Source organism: Pinus tabuliformis, chromosome 2_2 (genome assembly GCF_031772625.1).
Source record: "Pinus tabuliformis cultivar Carrire ecotype Pingquan chromosome 2_2, CPIR1, whole genome shotgun sequence".
Classification (NCBI taxonomy): domain Eukaryota; kingdom Viridiplantae; phylum Streptophyta; class Pinopsida; order Pinales; family Pinaceae; genus Pinus; species Pinus tabuliformis.
The window spans coordinates 1,244,601,516-1,244,608,183 of record NC_142300.1 but is presented as its reverse complement, the minus strand read 5'-3'; the positions used below and the strand labels follow the sequence as shown (position 1 = coordinate 1,244,608,183).

General features: G+C 42.8%; 1 pseudogene; it reads right to left on the bottom strand.

Moving 5' to 3' along the window:
• Positions 1-5,506: 5,506 nt before the first annotated feature.
• Positions 5,507-6,034, bottom strand: LOC149198006 (peroxidase 4 pseudogene; annotated as a pseudogene).
• Positions 6,035-6,668: the final 634 nt, after the last annotated feature.

Here is a 6,668-nt window from a genome sequence, read left to right as displayed (position 1 = left end):
CAAAGTATGTCTCCACAAGCATTCACTCTCAAAAGGTCTCCCAAAAGGGCTGAAAACTCTCTCTCTCACCCAAAAGCACTAGTATAAGGCTAAGGCAATCCACAACCAATTGCTAGACTATCAGCAATTCACACTGTAAACTATCAATCCAACACCAAGAACTAGCTAATTTGCTCACTACCAAAAAAACTAGTTGATCATAGCAATGGAGGATGCTTTTATAAGAGGAGGAGCCTCCACAAATGAGGGAGAGGGAGCTTATCTTCATGGGAGGTTACTCAAAATTGGAACCACCATCTCAAAGAAGGAAAGGTGAACTTCCTTGACCCAACAACCAGTTCCAGAACCACCCAAAAACATTATGTTTGAACTAATTCGCCATATCTGGTTCGTCGCAAGTCAAACACTAAGACTCAGAGACAACATCGTGAGGCAACAGTATATTCAGAGCTATCATCGCAAGCAGGATACTGATGACTTGCGACGATCTCTAAAATCCGATAGTTGCAGCGAACATATGTACTCTTCTGACGATGTCGCGAGGTTCTGGTTCATCTTGGTCCATTGTCACAGACAGAATACTGGTGTCTTGTGACGATCTTGAAGGAAAAAAGGGCCAACTTCATGATTAATGATCATGGTTGATCTTTTCAAGTGATGTGGAAGATGTGGACACATATTTTGATGTATGACATAGAACAGATTCCATTCAGGGACCGACTCTACCTGAGATCAGGGAATGAAGGGTCGGTGACAAAATGCTGTGTAACAATTTTCCCACTTCGCATAGCCCCAAACATCAATTTATTTGCATGACCCGCTTTTCACATAGTAGCATTTTAATCCAAGTGTTCAAAGATTTAACATACTTACCTCGCGGTCCTTTGAGGAAGTGTCGTTTTTCCTCGCTATAGATGACTGAAGTATCTACCACAAATTCAGTGATGAATCCTCCTATGATTCGATCGAGCCAGTGATCGACAGCGCGCGTGATCTTATCTTCCGATGCTTCCAGTCTGCGCACAAATTCTAGAGTCCACACAATAGGTTTGTTGAGTTTACACCTTCCTTGGATATCTGCTAGCTTCGCGATCCACTCATACAACTCAGTGGGGATGGATGCAAAGAAAATTTTATGGATCTCTGTATACAAGTAGCAATCTAACCACTCTTCCTTTGATAGTCGCAGATTCTTGTTTTCCTGCGTTGCGAACTCGTGAATCTTTCTGTCCAAACAATCTTAAATTCATTTCTTTGTCGGATTCCAATGATACGACATTAGATATCTCTATGCAGATCTCAGTCCCGGCAACAAAACCATTTCTTGCTTTGTTGGGGCCTGACCTAGGTTCGAGTTAATTAGCCAAACAAATCCCTGTACTACTAGCCCTTTCGGCAACAATCCGCGGAGCGTGGACTGAGGTCTCACCCGAAGTAGTATGGGAGGGTGCTAGAACCAGGTTTCCGCACCCTTGAGATGTCTAAGAAGTATGATTGGTTCTCTGTCTGTTCCTGCGCGCAAGTCGCTTCATGCACTTCCCGTTCCTCGTGGCCTGATACACTGCCTTCACGCAGCCCTAACCAGGGGTTGTGCTGCCCTTTGCGCTATTTCCCAAGATATTACTTATATTCCAATGTTAATTAATTACCTTCGCCTAATTGAATGTCTGAAGTTATAATTAGCAATACAAAGCATTAATACATGATCGCACAATAAATAAATAGTATACTTGCAAATTATATCCAATCATGCATTAAACTAGGAAAACATACACATAATTATAGCAAAACTTCTCTTTATTGATTCTCCCAACGGTTACAGGCTCGACCTGCCCTGCGCACACAGCTGCAGGGGTCCGCGCACTCAGTTGCAGACTTCTAGGCCTTTGCGCACTCAGTTGCAGAGCGTTCTCCTACTCTACAACCCACAGACACACTTTACACTCTAACTCAATCACTTAGACTTCTCATGCTTCTCTTTTATTCCTCTATTCGTTTTCTTTTACACTTAGAGTCTCGCTCTATTTATACAATTCCATGGTCCGCGTACCATGGGTAGGTCTATCCAGCCGACATTACATTACGAAAACTAGGGTAGACAACCCTGTGACTCTATTATACTTTCGCGCCCTGCGCCTGCAATTCGCGAAGCTTTTACAAAAAGATTCAGTCAAAACTTGGGCTTTAAGCCCCAAAACATGCCTTGGGGAGGATTCCATGCCCAACATGTGGACTCTGAAACTCGTGCAACGTATGGAAGCATCAGGAAGCAATATCACGTGGGCTCTGAATCATTACATTGATCACACACATGAAAGTTTTGTGACTGAGTTCGCAATCGAAAGAAATATCATCTATAGCAAAGAAGAACGTAGGCTCTTTAAAGGACTGCAAGGTAAGTATTTCAAATCATTAAAGACTTGGATTAAAATGTTGTTATGAGAAAAGAGGGTTATGTAGTTTCCTTGATGTTTGGGGCTACACAAAGTGGGATATTCTATAGAAGAAATGAAGGATCGAGCTCATAGTACAGTCCACTCATTGAACCCCCGTCAAGTGATGACGAAGGGATGGTGCTGACTACACCGCGAAGTGAAATTCAGTTAATTAAGTAGGGTATCTCGAGGATACCTCATCCGTCCACTCCACCTCCACCTCCACCTCCACCTCATACACTGACACCTTCACCTCCACCACCACCTCATACACTAACACCTTCACCTCCACCTCCACCTCCACCTCCACCTCCACCTCCACCTCCACCGCCACCTCATACACTGACACCTTCACCTCCACCACCACCTCATACACTAACACCTTCACCTCCACCTCCACCTCCAATTCCACCATTCAACATGGCAAATGCGATGAATATGTCATTTTTTAAAGTGATAGGGAGCGAAGATCCCGAACAGTTCTGGTTTGTTACAGAAGTTGTATGGATGGCATAGTAGATTACGGATGATAACATCAATAAATTGTAGCTAGTCACAACCTTACATGATCGAGCATTGACATGGTACATCAAGTACTCCACTAACAACCCCACCGCAACGTTGGCAGAAACCCAGCAAGCTTTGAACAAGGAGTTTGGAAAGCCTAAGTCAGAGGCGCAGTCGGTGAGTGAGTTTAAAGAAATTTGACAAAAGATAGATGAGACACCCTGTGATTTCGATCAAAGGTTGAAATTCCTGATTAGGAAATCCAATGTGGTGATTATAGATTCCCAGCATTGAGACTGGTATATCGCATCACTCTTGTCACACTTAAGATTACCGATGTCACAACAAATGATAGCAATGCAAGCAGAAGCCTTAGAAATCGCGATGAGGCTGGAAACCTCTCCCATACAAGATACCAATCTTGGAGTGAAATAGATTCACTCACAACTAGAAATCCTACACTTGGATTTGTAGAGCCTGAAGAAAGGAAAGGAAACCTAACCAAAGGTAAGTGCTGAAGTCTAGTGCTTGAAATGCAAAGGCCATGGGCACGATAAGGACCATTGCCCAGTTTATAAGAACTATCTTATCAGGGGATGGCTTTTTCCCTAAAACCTAAGAATAACATTGGGTTGAGCATGGGAGCTACGCCATGGTGTGCTATATGTCAGGTTACAGGACAGAAAGTGATTGATAATTTCCATTTAATATAGAAGTTTGTACATACCCATCAGCAGTTGTTTTTCAATTTCTATAAATCTATAGGTCATGGCGAGTGCCATTGTAGGAGTTATGAGCTAATGATGGATAGAACCCCTACCTTCTGAATGCAAGCAGAAAATCGGCCTTAGGATTAGGGCATAGGAGTAGCTCGCAGAGGATTCCAAGGCCGAGGACGAGGAAGATGGGGCGGAGCTAGTCAAGGACATCAGCAGATAATTTTCTATAACTGTGGCAAAGCAGGACACTTCACGCAAGCTTTCCCAAACCCCACGCATTTGTCATGTTAGTATTGCAGGCAATTCAACCATGTGATAGAGGAATGTCTAATCCTTATGAGAAAGATGCAAGAAAACAAGATGGAACCCCAGCATCCTAAACAGAAGATCCAAATAATGAGGGTAGAGCCCTGCGAAGAAGATCATAGCATAAATATAGTAACACGAAGTGGTATGGCCACTGGTGAAGATAAGGGAAAGCAGCTTGAGACTGACGGGTGGGTGTGCAAGGCTGTCGAGAAAGAAATAGACTTTGATCTTAATCACGCTAAAGAGACCTTCATGGAAGCAAAGAAGAACTTTGTTGAGGCCTCCACCTTAGGAAGCCAGGAGAAAATGCTAGAAAATAGTATGACACAAGAGGTAGATCCTTCGGTATAAGCTACATTTCTAAAGACCTATATGAAGTTATTGTGCGATAAGAAAGCAGTAGAAAGGCTATAGGATTTAATCAACAAGTGTGAAAATAAATAAAAGACCCATGCTAAATAGCGCACCATGAGAAAAATTAGTAAACATAAGAAGCAAACGAGGCGCGAGATGAGGCTGACCCCACAAATAGGAGAATATGAAATGGACCAAGTAATCTTGGATCTGGGACCTAATGCAAATGTCCTACCTAAGCAGATGTCGGAAAGGATGGGGGAGACTTTTGCTACAGTCATCTCCTATTTAGTTATGCATGTCCAATCAACAGAATATTATTCTAATGGGGTGCCTATATGGTGTAACAGTAGATATTGAGGGCGCAAGCGCACTGGCTAACTTTGGGGTCATTAAAATAGTGGTTGATAATAACTCGTACCATGTGCTACTAAGAATTGACTAGGCTTTTGATATGGACACGTAATCAACTTGAAGAAGCGGAAAATGACGTTTGAAAGGAAGTCACTCAGGGTGGTAGTAATATTGGACACCTAATCCTCTAAGGGTTGGTGTGGAAGCTAAACAGCCAAAAGGAGTCCAAGAGACCACTTGGAATATGAATCCAAGGGTCAAACCATGTACTATAAATGTATATCATTTGTTAATAATAAGTGTACTCTCCTGTTTATCTTTAATATTTTGTTGCTTCCATCTGTATGTTTAACATGGTATTAGAGAGGGGGATCTCCTACCCTGCTCAAGTATGAGGCACTTGTTTATGTGAGCTTGTTTTTCTATGGCCTTTATGTGCATGTCAGTCCTGCACCTCTACCCATAATCCTGAAATAGTAAAAATTGGCGTCCTAGGTCTGCAAATTCAAATGTTTTATATCAGCCTACGTTACCAGGTTTGTCATATGCTCTATTGAAACGTTGAAGTTTTGTTGATACGCTAACGGTCTCTTTGCCCTTGCGTTACCTGTCTGTCAACACAACATCATCTTTGAAATCCATGCATGCCTGGCGCTCTCTCTTTCTTACAATTTCTCTGCCACACTGCCAATCAGTTCTGACCTTCTGGTCCAAATATTCTCCTATTTCATTGTTGCGTAGAGAAACGCTCCTTCACTCAGCATTATTTGTGGCCATTTCTGTCCTGCCATTCTGAATCTGCTCAGTTGTTTCTCTGTAATAATTTGCTCAAAAAAAAAATGCCATTCTGGTCAGCTTGTCAGTGCTCATTGGGTCTAGGCACTGCTCCTGTTCCTTTAACGCTCTCTTCTCTGAGTAGAGCTCGAGGTCGTTAAACATTGGTGCGCATCCGAGGATATTTTCTCCTGTGGCACTACCAAAATCCAGAGGCGACAAGTTGTTATCTCCTCCAGAGGTGGGACACCTCCCCTGCATCACACTCGCATATCGTCCATCTATGGTCGTATTTTCGTTGTAGATTATGTTTCTGAAAACTACGCAGCGTGCCTGTCCGATGGTGTGAATGCCTGAAAGTGCAACCATGTCTCGAGGAGAAAGCCCTTGATTTTGAAATGTGGAAACAAGTCGATTCACATCAAATGTTGGAGAAGGAATATCTGTATTTGCGGTGTCTACACTAGCGCTTGTGGAGTCCCTCCTTCCCAGTACCATTTCCCAATAAGGGCCTATGCTCAAGACCACAGAATCTCGAGCATCTGAGAATGATACGTGCCACGGGTTCGGCACCTGGTTCATCGCGTTCAAGTCCAACATTCTCTGGCTACGTGAGCTGCGGTGGAGATTCATCTTCTGAATAATAAATATAGAGAGAACAACAGTCACAGCCACAAAATGAGTCCATTATTGCGAAAAGGTCGCGAAGAAACTGATTGTTTTCATTATTAGAAGGTCTGAGTTCCTAATCCCCAATTTCTTCACCACCATTACTTCGATCATCTGCGCCATTCTATCTTTGCATAAAATCAACGTGCGGGGACTCTGGATAATCTGAAGCAATCTCTTGTCTGAGCCTGCTAATTTCGTCATCAGGTTCCATATGAACAGGTTAGGAATAGATACAATCTCTTCCAAATCTACGCTTTGTGATTTCAGGCCACTCTTTTCCGAGCTCTAGAAAGACAAATAATCTTTCCAGACCCATTATGAGCCTGAGCAATCAGATTTTGGTAAGGTGGAATAAGAATCATTGGAAGAATTATTGCTTGGATCTTGCTCAACTTCTCAAATCCCATCTCCGAGTATAGACCTTTGAGTAGTTCAGGTGAAAGGTTCAACTCCTCAAACATCTTTCCTAAAGTATAAGGAGTGTCACCAGTAGTGACTGCTCTGATATTTGAGTCTTCTGAATTGATTGTGTGTGCAGGCCCTT